Raw genomic sequence first — 12,065 nt, 5'->3', positions numbered from 1 at the left:
TTATAAGCCTCTCTTTTGGTGCCTTTTTTTTTTATCTTTGCTTGAAAATCTAAAAATGTTTTTCTCCCTCCTAAAAGCATATTAGAGAAATTTTTTTGATCAATGAAATGTGCTGAATACAATCTGACAGCATGACCCATTCACTGTAACAACAACGGCTATAACAAACAAAACAAAATTTTGTTTTCTAGTTCCAGCTTGGAAGTAGTTCTGTTAGAAGAAGCTGTCAATTTTACTTAATAATGCAATCCTTCTAGACATTTTTCATATATCCTCTCTTGAAAGCAAACCCTATGACAGTTGGAGAGAGCCACCCAGAGAAGCTCTAAAAGGAGCATCTGTAGCATAGTGAATAAAAACCATGATGACACAAGTTGTCCCTAAAATAAGAAATGCTTTCTATATTGTCCCTGAACTCAGAACAGCCTCTGTATTCAGAACTGAGACGCAATTGCAACAAGAATAATTGCAACTATGCAAACACAAATATAACATAATTTTAATTTAGCAGCCAAATTGAGTGACCCAGGATGAAACTAACCCATTAAATACATCAAATCATACTTCTTTGTGATGAAAAAAGGTGTTAACCCTTTCTGAGTTTAGATCCGGACCATCCGATCTGCTTTAGCACAAATATTAAAGAAGCATGTTCATTCCACCTCGAGCTGGATTGGAACCTCAAATATTTTGTTACCTTAAGGTTGTACTCTAGTATCGGAGGGGAAACCCTCATTAAGGGAAAGAAGGGGACGGGATGACCGGGGAGAACCCTCGGAAGAGTAAAACCTACACCTTAAATCGGGAGTGACAGATTTTGCCAAAATCTCCTTGTTGCTTCCCTCCGAATAGCGTGCGCTCCCTCTCCGATTCTCCTCTTCTCGAGCAGGTGAGTTAGTCTGAACTGATCAGATTTTGGAAATTCTCACCTCTGCACAGAGAATTTGCCGTTCCTTGCCTCCGCATCCCTCGTCTGGAGCTGACCCTATAGGGGGAGGGGAGGGGGTTTTGGAGTTATAAATGGCCTTGATTGTAGGAGTGTGACACATGTCACTGTTAGATTCCCCTATTGTACGATATCCCCAATTTTTGTACTAGTTGATGTGATTGTGACTTGGTATCACACTAGGCATTTTTTTTTCTTTTTGAATTAATTAGACAAGTACTTGAACGCATAGAAAACAGTTGATATTGCTTGTAAAGGAACCCAAATGGGTCGCTTCTCAAACTAGCCTTTTTTTGTTTTTCTAGTTGTTGCATTGCATGCATTTTCTTTAATCCCCTCTGGGCTCTGAATTCTGATACACCATTTTGTTTATGATCAATCTCATTAGACACCGACTGGCGACATTCTTCATGGATGGTGACCCTCTTTGGTTTTAAAATGATCATGGATTGGCTTTAATTGGAGATCGAATCTGAATCTGTACCTAAATCGCAATCTGATTTCGTTAATAATGAAATAGCTGATCTGGCTTTAATGGCGTAAATTCATGTATCTATTTAAAAAAAAAGAAGCTGATAATTGTACCCAAAACAAAGTATCTGTGCGCGTCCCCCAACTTTTTAGAATATCGGCGACAAAAATATTAGGTTTTACTTCATACAGCGCAATAACAGTATCAATCTTTCTTTATTGTATAGAATTTCTCTGCATGAAGAGAAAAACGCTCTGTTAAACAAATTTAACAAAAGCACCACCAAATGCAGCGAAACAATCGTATAATTTAAACATATAAAGGAAAGTGTTTAATCTACTGCGTTCAAGTGTTTAACTTTCATTGTAAATGAGTTAAATTTTCATTTTTAAAAACAAAAACGAATCTCCGTATTCGTCCCCGAGCAAAAATTTACAGATCTAAACTGGAACCAATCCCCAAGCGCGTCCTCGAGCACGAAATTTACACCTCTAAATTTGTACTAATCCCTAAGGGCGTCCCCCAGCACAAATTTTCTTCATTTGTGAAAAATGTGCTAAGAACAGTACATGTGAACAAGTAAAGCATGTAAACCAATATGTACTGGCAAGCAAACAACATAAACAAAGCAATGAAAATTTGTACATATAAACCTGTGTTTACAAACACATTTTAAAGCTTATTTTTCAAACACATTTTAAAGCATATAAACCTGTGTGTAAAGCAAGTAAACCAATATATACTGGCAAGAAAACAACATCAACAAAGCAATGAAAATTTGTGCATATAAACTTGTGTTTACAAACACATTTTAAAGCATATAAACCTGTGTTTACAAACATTGAAAAATATTCATTTAATGGATTACTTGTTCAAAATGGAGATTGTATTTAGTTATCAAATATCAAAAGCTGTTAATTTGCATAATTAAAATTAGAACCAATCCCCCATCGCGTCCCCGAGCTAACTGGGTTTAAATTGTACTTTAAAGTACTTTAAAGTACATTCAAGTAAGTAGTTAATTAATGATTACATGACTGTTAATAAGTTGGGGGACTAGCTCGGGGATTAGTGATTACAACTCCTTCTAACAGACTGTCCATGAAATTAAAGCGCAAGACAAAACCGTGCAAAGCTAACATTTAAAGCAATCAATGTAAAATAGCAATGCGTTAAAAATCGATGCGTTAATTAATGGAAAATTAACAAATTTTCATTATTAGCGGACAGTTAAACCAAGTTAAACCATTTCGGGGACGAGCTCGGGTTTGATGGCTCGGGGTACCAGAACATTTCTCTTAAAAAAATGCATGATTTTGTGATATAATAATGCTCGACATTTTATTTTCGTTTTGAAAGTTTGAATAGTCGATCTGAATCGCTCAACATAATTTTCATAATAAAATATGCCTGGAAATCAAATTTTATATTTTTTTGGAATATTTTTACTATTTTTTTAGATACATACAAAATCACTGTTTTAAGAAGATTCTAGACCATCCAAAAACCTGATATTGTATCTATTTAAAAAAATAGTAAACAAATACTAAAAAAAATATAAAATTTGTCCTTCAAACATAATTTATTATGAAGATCATATTGAGTGGTTCAGATTGACTTTTCGATCTTTAAAAACGAAAATAAAAATATAAAGCATTATTAGAGGACAAAACCATAGTGCATTTGAACCTTCCTTATAAAACTAATTACTTGGCTGCTAACTAGTCAACCACAATGCATCATAACGCATATTAAAATAAAGAAAAATATTACATTCCCATTCAAAATTTTAGGTATTTCTCCATTAAAATATTGAAATTGTTGTCTGAATTAGGGATGAGTAAATTGTTCATAACTCGTGACTCGCTCATTAAAAACTCATTAATAACTCGCTTAAACTCGCTCGCTAACTTAATGAGCCGAATATGAGTATACTCCAACTCGATCATTAAGAATTTGCCACATTTAATCTCAAATAAAGCAATGAATCAAGTTTCTACCGCATTAAATTAAGTTTTGCTGCCTCATTCGCTTAAAATTTTGGGTAAATGATACGCTAAAATCACCAAAACCTAAAAGCCAGCAGACCAAATCACTAAAACCTAAAAACCTAAAGAGCTCGATATGTACCAAAATCTTCTTTTTGTGAGAAACTTTGTGAGCTTCTACCTCTATGCTACTACGAGTTTTTACTGTAAAAAAATGTTAAATAGATTATGACAATTTGTTAAAGTCTATAACTCATATATAACTTGTGACTTGCTCATTAAAAGTTCATTAACAACTCGCTTATTATTAACTTGCTCATTTATCAACTCGTTTAAACTTGCTCATTAACTTAATGAGTTGAGCATAAGCATACCCCTAGTTTGAATTGATGAGCTGTGAAATTTTTTAATCCCCATCTCATACTAAAATAAAAAATTGCACTAGTTACCAACCGTTAGATAAATATTTCTTTCTTTTTAAAAAATTAGAACTAAAACTTGGCAAGTCAATTTACAGCAATAGGTCATTTATTGTAATTGGAATGTTGGATAATTATAAATTCTGAGATCCCAATTTCCTGGAAAGTTAAATATCATAAGACCTATATATTAAGGATTAACACTGCAATTTGATTAAGACCTTTGATTAAACACATTAATTAATACATTATAACTCCTTTTATGAAGATAGCTTTCACACGAGGGGCTTTAAGAATTGACTCTGTTGTCAGATATCATCCCCTGCTTGTGTCCGAAATCTTTATTTATACCATATTAAAAAAATAAAAATAAAAATATTTATGGTGGGGAATTCGAAAAATACTAGGCTTCTAAATCGATCTACAGTTTCATTCTTGGAGAACCACAGATCGGCTTGGCGCCTCCCAACCTCCCTACCCGAAGAATAGAGACGCATATTAGTTTGAAGACTTTGATATTTTTTGAATTCCTCATAATTTGAGGTATTTAAAAAAAAAAAAAAGGATATAACTAGCAGTTTTGGCACTTAAATTAACTCAAATTTTGAGTTTACATCTGGACCATCCGATTTGCTTTTGTACGAATTTAAAGAGATATAGTACAAGAATAGAATAGTATCTGCGAAGATAAAAGTGTTTTTTTGCTGACGGTATCATTGCAAATACTCATGTCAATAATACCGATACACTAAAAAATAGCACGTTTCAGTCAGTTTACCCTCAACAATATTTTTACCTCGCAAATACTGTTCCATTCTTGTAGTTGTGTTCTATCTTACGATTTAACTTATTTACTAGAATAATATATTAGTTTATTTACATATTAATTAAAACCTTTAAATTCTTTGGGCTGGATCTTGCTGAAACGAGTAATATTTATGTAATGAGCATATATTATCATTTTGTATTCGCATATTTTTTTTTTTTAGAAAAAAAAGTGGGATACCACCTGGTTTCTTTATGAAACGCCCAAATCCTTACAAAATTTAAAATATACAAAACCAATAACAACTAAACTGAAAATAAAAAAATATAAGGCAAAATACAACTAAAAACAACTAAGTCAACTAGAGCAATTAATACGAAACACTTCGAACCACAATACTCATAAAAGGAGAAAAACATCATCAGGAGAATCAATGAGGAGACCATCAATAGCCATTCTCGACCCTATCACGCAAATAGTTAGAAAGGTCTGGCCCCTCTAAATCAAGAAAAGCGTCCTCGTCTGAATCCCCCATGAGGCTTTGTATTCGCATATTAATCTAGTTAGACATTATATCTCCATATGATTGTACGCTATAATTAAATCCTTTAACACGCATCATCAAATTTAATTAGTCAACTTCAATTAAAGTATTAAACTGACTAGACTCCACGTTGTTATCATTACCTCTCCATTTCGTAATAACCATAGAGATGGTCTTATTTAGTTGTGTTGACTTTTTATTATGAGATGTGCTAAAAATGATAATTATATAATAAAGGTATTGAGTTCAAATTAATACTTTTAACAAATATATTATACTTTTAGCCACTTATGCAATTAGTTTTAAGACAAAACTAGTTATTTTTAACATATAATCATTAAAGATATGATCAAGTACATAATTTTCTATTTTTAAAAATATTGAAGGAGTTATTTTTAATGAGATATTATCACACTTGGCTAGTTTTTTTTTTAATTGAAAATTATAAATATATAAGTGCTAAATGGAACCAAAATGTTAAAAGAAAGTAGGCTAAGTGTTTATAAGAACAATATTTTTGTTGAAAATAACCAATTTAATGTAAAAACTCACAATCACTCAGTCATTCTTTTTTATTATTATATGTTTAAAGCAAGTACCTTACTGTTAAAATAAATTAGTTAGGTGTTTACATATATAACATGTATGTTTTCATAAAAATATTAACATTTTTTGATTAAAAAAAATACTATTATTCAATTAACAAAAGTTCAATAGATCAACTAGGCTAAACTTATATCTTTAAAATAGTACCTTTTCAATGGACATATCCGGTACTGACGAAAATGGAGATTATACTTTAAAAACATAAAAAACCAAGATAAGGCCCAAATGCCGTAAAGTCAATATACTTGTTGCCAAATTCTTTCCTCTATTTTTTTTGGGTAATTTTCCTTATTATTTCTTGTCGTCCGCGCTACTTCCAAACGTGTCGAAGGGTCAACTATTAACGGTCAGGATTTTACCTTGGTTCAACTAAGGGACCCATGATGTAGTATTGTACTTGTAGTCCATTACCTCATCGTAAAAATAATTATAATAATAAAAGCCTCCTATAGGTTAAACATTTGGAAAACTTAATTAATTAAGAGCTAGGTCATATTTTTTTAATCTAACGGTAACATGATTATTTTCAAGTAATTAATTAATTGAGAGAGAGAATATATATCGCACGCGCGTCATCCAACAAGGGGTGCACAAAAAGCTCGTAATCGTGATTTGATTGAGTTTGATTTGAAAAAAATTTGGTTCGAAACAAATCAAACTAGCTTGGTTCGGAAACGAATCAAATCCAATTCTGTTCAAAATTAATTAGTTCGAATAGAACTCGAATTGAGTCTGATCCGGTTCGAAACTCTTCTTTTTAGTTATAAATTAACCCTGCTTCAATTTGAAACCAGTTCGGTTTGAAACTGATTCGAATCGCACCGAATCAAACTCGAACTCTTCTTTTTGAAAACCCTGGTTCATGTTTTGAACCAATTCGGTTCAAAATTAGTTTGAACCCGAACTCGAACCGAGTCAAGTTCAATTCGTTTGTAGCCCTACATCCAACCACATAATTAAGGAGTTTACTCTATTTCTGACAAATTAATTGCTTGATTAAGCAATGACGTATATACATATGATTGCTAACACAATACTATATATAGGCACGCAACGCAGGTCGTCATATATAAGCAATTCATACAACAAATGTTTTCAGCTATATTTTTATATCATTTCAATGATCGGATAAAACAAGAGTTGTTAGCATACACAAGCAATCAACATTTTTTATTTCCTAAATTAATTCGGGAATGACCCAAAAAAACTAAATGAGAACAAAAATTTATTATGGCTAGCTATCTTTTTTTTTCATTTCCATATTTTTTATTACTTTTCTCTCTTTTGAACACAACTTGTAAGAGTTTATCATAACAAAAATAAATAAATAAAAATGGCAAATAGAAGCATATATACACACACAGTGCTTCTCCAAAAAAGGATGAGTTTTATTCTTGTTATATATATATATATTGATATACATTGCGTCATTTGTTTTAGTGAGAAGAAATAGTACAACAATACAAATAAAATGAATAAAAACTAATAGCAAAAGAATACTTTTAGTACCAAATCTGAGCAAAAATGCTATATAGTAATCTCAAGAACTTAAAGGGAAAATTAGATAAATGCATGGCAGTTACCGCACCCATCAACGGAACTGAAAACAGTATTATGAACTCAACTAGTGGCCGACTCCGGGACTCGGTACGGACCCGAGCATTCGTCCAGTGGAACTAGAGTTAAGTCCTGCACCATTAATTTCACCTTTGCTCGGTGAAGAAGGCGGTGTCCAACGTCCATTTGAAAGAGTATTTAGTACCAAATTCTCTTGCACTTGATCACCTAGAAGCTTCCTTGCATGGAAAGTAGGGTTTAGTAATAGAAAGATGCAGGTTATAAGTAGGAGAGCATTTGTTGCTTTGGTGCATGAAGCCATGGATGGAGATTGGAGAGGGATCTGTTGTGTTTGGTTTGGTATGGTATGGTTTGTTAACAATGTATTTGGAGAGGATGTAACTTGATAAGGAAAGACTTAGAGTTGGGGGTGGTTTTATAAGAGAGAATTTGATGCGGGACCCATGAAGAAAGAGAGAAGAAAATGAGACAAAAAAGGTCATAAACTTAGAAGGGGATTTGTCCTAGTAAGCGTAGGGGTGTAGTTAAACTTATCAACTTGTTATGAATCTAAGATTCCTTTTACATACATTCAATTTTTATTACTGTAAGAATGGGATAGTATTTGTGAGGGTATTGTTGCGGATACTTCTGTCGGTAATACTAATATACTCAGTAAAATCACTTTTCTATTGGTGTACCCTCGCTAATAGTCACTTTTTACTCTCACAAATACTGTTCCATTGTGTAGTTGACAACGTCTGAATTTAATAACCACAACAAGAACGGGAGGAGTATTCACGACTGATACTGTCGGTATACTGTCGCGAATACTACCGTCACTAATAGAAAATACACTTTTATGACGGTATACCCTCACAGATAGTCACTTTTATCATCGCGAATACTAACTTTGAAAATGTATTTTTTTTATAAAATAATTAAGTTAAAAAATTAAATTTTTTAATACATGTAATGTTCATATATAGACTAGGTAGTCATGTATAAAATTCCATGCATGCAATTTGAATAAAGTTTGATACTTTTCGAAAATTGTTAGATATGGACCATTGTAAAAATCAATTTATTTATTTAACGATAATAGATATATGAAAGTTTATTTTTCGAGTGTGTCATGTTTCAAATGTTAGATTTTGAAAATGATAACTTAACTACTTGTTTTCGTGTGTCATATTTCACATGTAACATGTTTCAAATGTTACGTACATTTGTTTCATGTTTCATGTTTCAAATGTTACGTACATTTGTTTCATGTTTCATGTTTCAAATGTTACGTACATTTGTTTCATGTTTCATGTTTCAAATGTTACGTACATTTGTTTCATGTTTCATGTTTCAAATGTTAGATTTTGAAAGTTTATTTTCGTGTGTGTCATGTTTCAATTTGAATAAAGGTTGTAAGTAATGATGTCAAAGTTAATCCGTTGTAATATATAATTAGTAGATCCTGATCACTCTTTAGTTTTTAGCAATGTCATAAGCTATGGTATGCGCGCATACTATTTTAAAAAAAAAAATAGAACGTACGTGTGTTTGAAATATAATACGACTAATCTATATCCGTATTTGTATCCATCAAATATCTAATCTGTATTTGTATCTGAAAAAAAAAAATAGTTTACCACTATCCGATAATAAACTATATATATTATTATCCATATTAATATGTGTTTGGAGACCAAATTTTACATTTTTTGGAAATTTTTTACTATTTTTTTAGATTTATTGAATATCGCTGTTTTTTATGGTCCAGATTTGTCTATAAAACAACGATATTCAATAAATCTAAAAAAATAGTAAAAATTTGGTCTCCAAACACATATTAATATGGATAACAAGATGAACGGTTCGGATCGACCATTAGAATTTTGAAAACTCGAATATTGAGTCGTAGCACGGGAGGTCTCTATGCAACCCATAACACCATAGCCAAGTCCTCCGGCTAATTTGCTGCCGGCAGCATTTTAGCCGGAGGCGCTGCCGCCCATTTTTTATTTTTTGATATCCAAAAAACAAATCCAAACCGTTAGATGTTTAATCTATATTATAATCTACTTGGAGACCAAATTTTACATTTTTTGGAATTTTTTTACTATTTATTAAGCTGGTTTGAAAACCGCTGATTTCAGTAATTTTCTGTAGCATTGAAATCAGCGGTTTTCAAACCAGCTTAATAAATAGTAAAAAAATTCTAAAAAATGTAAAATTTGGTCTCCAAGTAGATTATAATATAGATTAAATATCTAATAGTTTGGATTTGTTGTTTGGACATCACACGGCTAAAAATAGCCCCGGCAGCACCTGGGTAGAACTGCTGCTAGCAGCAATTTAGCTACAGCCTATATATATATATATATATATAGAGTAAGGCTTGGGTGCTATGGATAGCATAGAGGGCTATGGTGCTACGGCTCAATATTCGAGTTTTCAAAATCCTAACGGTCGATCCGAACCGTTCATCTTGTTCTCCATATTAATATGTGTTTGGAGAACAAATTTTATATTTTTTGCAAATTTTTTACTATTTTTTTAGCTAGGTAGAAAATCAAATATTTGAATGGTGCAGAATTTTTTAGATCAAGTGATTTTCTACCTAGCTAAAAAAATAATTAAAAAATTTGCAAAAAATGTAAAATTTGGTCTCGAAACACATATTAATATGGAGAACAAGATGAACGGTTTGGATCGACCGTTAGGATTTTGAAAACTCGAATATTGAGCTGTAGCACCGTAGCCCTCTATGCTATCCATAGCACCCAAGCCTTACTCTATATATATATAGTTAGAACGTACGTGCGTTTGAAATATAATATGACTACTCGATGTAGATATAGTACGTGCTGTTTTTTGCACGAGCATATACATATACACAACATTAATAATATGCTGATTATATTTTATCACACGTACTGATTCTTAGAGAAAGAGAAAGGAAGGAGAGGTCATCTCATCTAGCTTGACCATTTTCTCATGTTTATTCGAATTTTCTCGTGGTGATTCGAATTGTCTTGTGGCCACGTGGAATTAACTTTATTCTTTGTATGATTGTATCCAAACGTAACTTAGTATTAAACCCTCTCAAGTCAATTCATCAACTTGATATGTCCAGTGCATACACCAATGGATGAAGCCTTATTCATTAATCAATTTATTACCAAAACCTTGTATTCTTTTATAATGAACAGCAACCACAGCTGATCTGAAACCAATTACTATGTTCAATCGTGATATAACATCGTTTAGCTAATAGGAAAGGGAGCTCTCCATTTTCTAGCACTGGAGATGATTGAAGCTGAGCATAGATTAGGAATAGAGAAGAATAAATTGGAATTGGGCAATGAGGGAGATCAAAGCAGCCGGTTTCACTTCGTGGAAACTACACTGCGTCAAAAAGAATAAAATAACTTAAAAAAATAACAAGAAGATCTATGCGCCGCCTGTACGATAGGGAAGCGGCGTACCGTTTGAAAAAGTTTTTTTTTTTTCTTTTGAGATAGGAAGATGGAGTTTTATTTATTTTATATATTTTCTATTTAATGTTTATAAAATACTTTTTATTCTGATTTTGAATACCCGATCTTTCATACTATGTTTAGAGGTGTTCATTGGGTCCGGTTTATTCGGTTTTGAACCGAACCGAATTAGATCGGTTCAAACGGTTCGGTTTTTTCCATTTAATGGCTTGATAGACTAAAAGTTTTTTTTTTTTTTTTTAATGATAGTTGATGCATGTCATTATGATTTCATGACTCTAGATATCTGAGTTACAAGTGTTAAATCTGAACCGTTCTTTTTATTTGGCACAAATTTAAAAACAGACCCTCTATAATTTTTATATTAAAGTTGTCGTTACATCATTCTTTTGTTAAAGTTGGAGGTAGTGTATTGAAAAGATCCACCCGTTTCAGATTCGAACCGTGGATTCGACCTGGACCGGCCAGGACCGTATTGGACCTCCGAGCTGGACCGGACTAACCCAAGGGACAAGTCTAGCAAGGATTTAGGCCGAATTTTTCCACTATACCTGCCCAAACCCGTCCTGCACTAATCAAACTTGGATCGGACAGTGAAGAACTGGACTCGGACCGGGCTAAACCACCCTAAACCTGAACCAAACATGTTCTATTTGAAACAGGGCTGAATCAAAATACAGTAGTTCTCCAAAGTCCAAAACAGTTTGTTTCGTCCAGGAACAGAGATCAAAACTGGTAGTTTAGGCTGTTTTGGTTAGTTTAAATAGATTGAAAATAAATTAAATTAAAAATAGATTTAATTATGTTAAATTTTGCAGAGAACTTTAAATTATTTTGGTAGAGAACTTTAAAATTGAATGTTAAAATTTAAATATGTTATATTAGATTTTTTTTTTAAATAGGTTAGATTTGTTTTTAAAATGTTAGATTTATTTTTAAATATATTAGATTTATTTTTAATGTGTTACATTTATTTTTAAATAGGTTAGATTTATTTTAAAAATGTTAGATATGTTAGATTTATTTTTAAAATATTAGATTTATTTTTAAATATGTTAGATTTATTTAAAATAATAAAAGTATACCTAAATATTTTTTTAATTTTTCAAATATACTTCTAAATTCAAAGTTAAGAAATATAAGATTTAATTTTGAAAGTAAATTATTTTGCTGTTGTCATTATTAAAAAAAAAAACCAGATCCGGACCTGATCCGGATCGGACCAGCCCGTGTGAATTTGGACCATGGATTTAGTACGGGTTTGGGCTAACTC

The sequence above is a fragment of the Carex rostrata genome, chromosome 9 (assembly GCF_964058835.1).
Source record: "Carex rostrata chromosome 9, lpCarRost1.2, whole genome shotgun sequence".
Taxonomy (NCBI): Eukaryota; Viridiplantae; Streptophyta; class Magnoliopsida; order Poales; family Cyperaceae; genus Carex; species Carex rostrata.
This window is presented reverse-complemented; position numbering follows the sequence as displayed.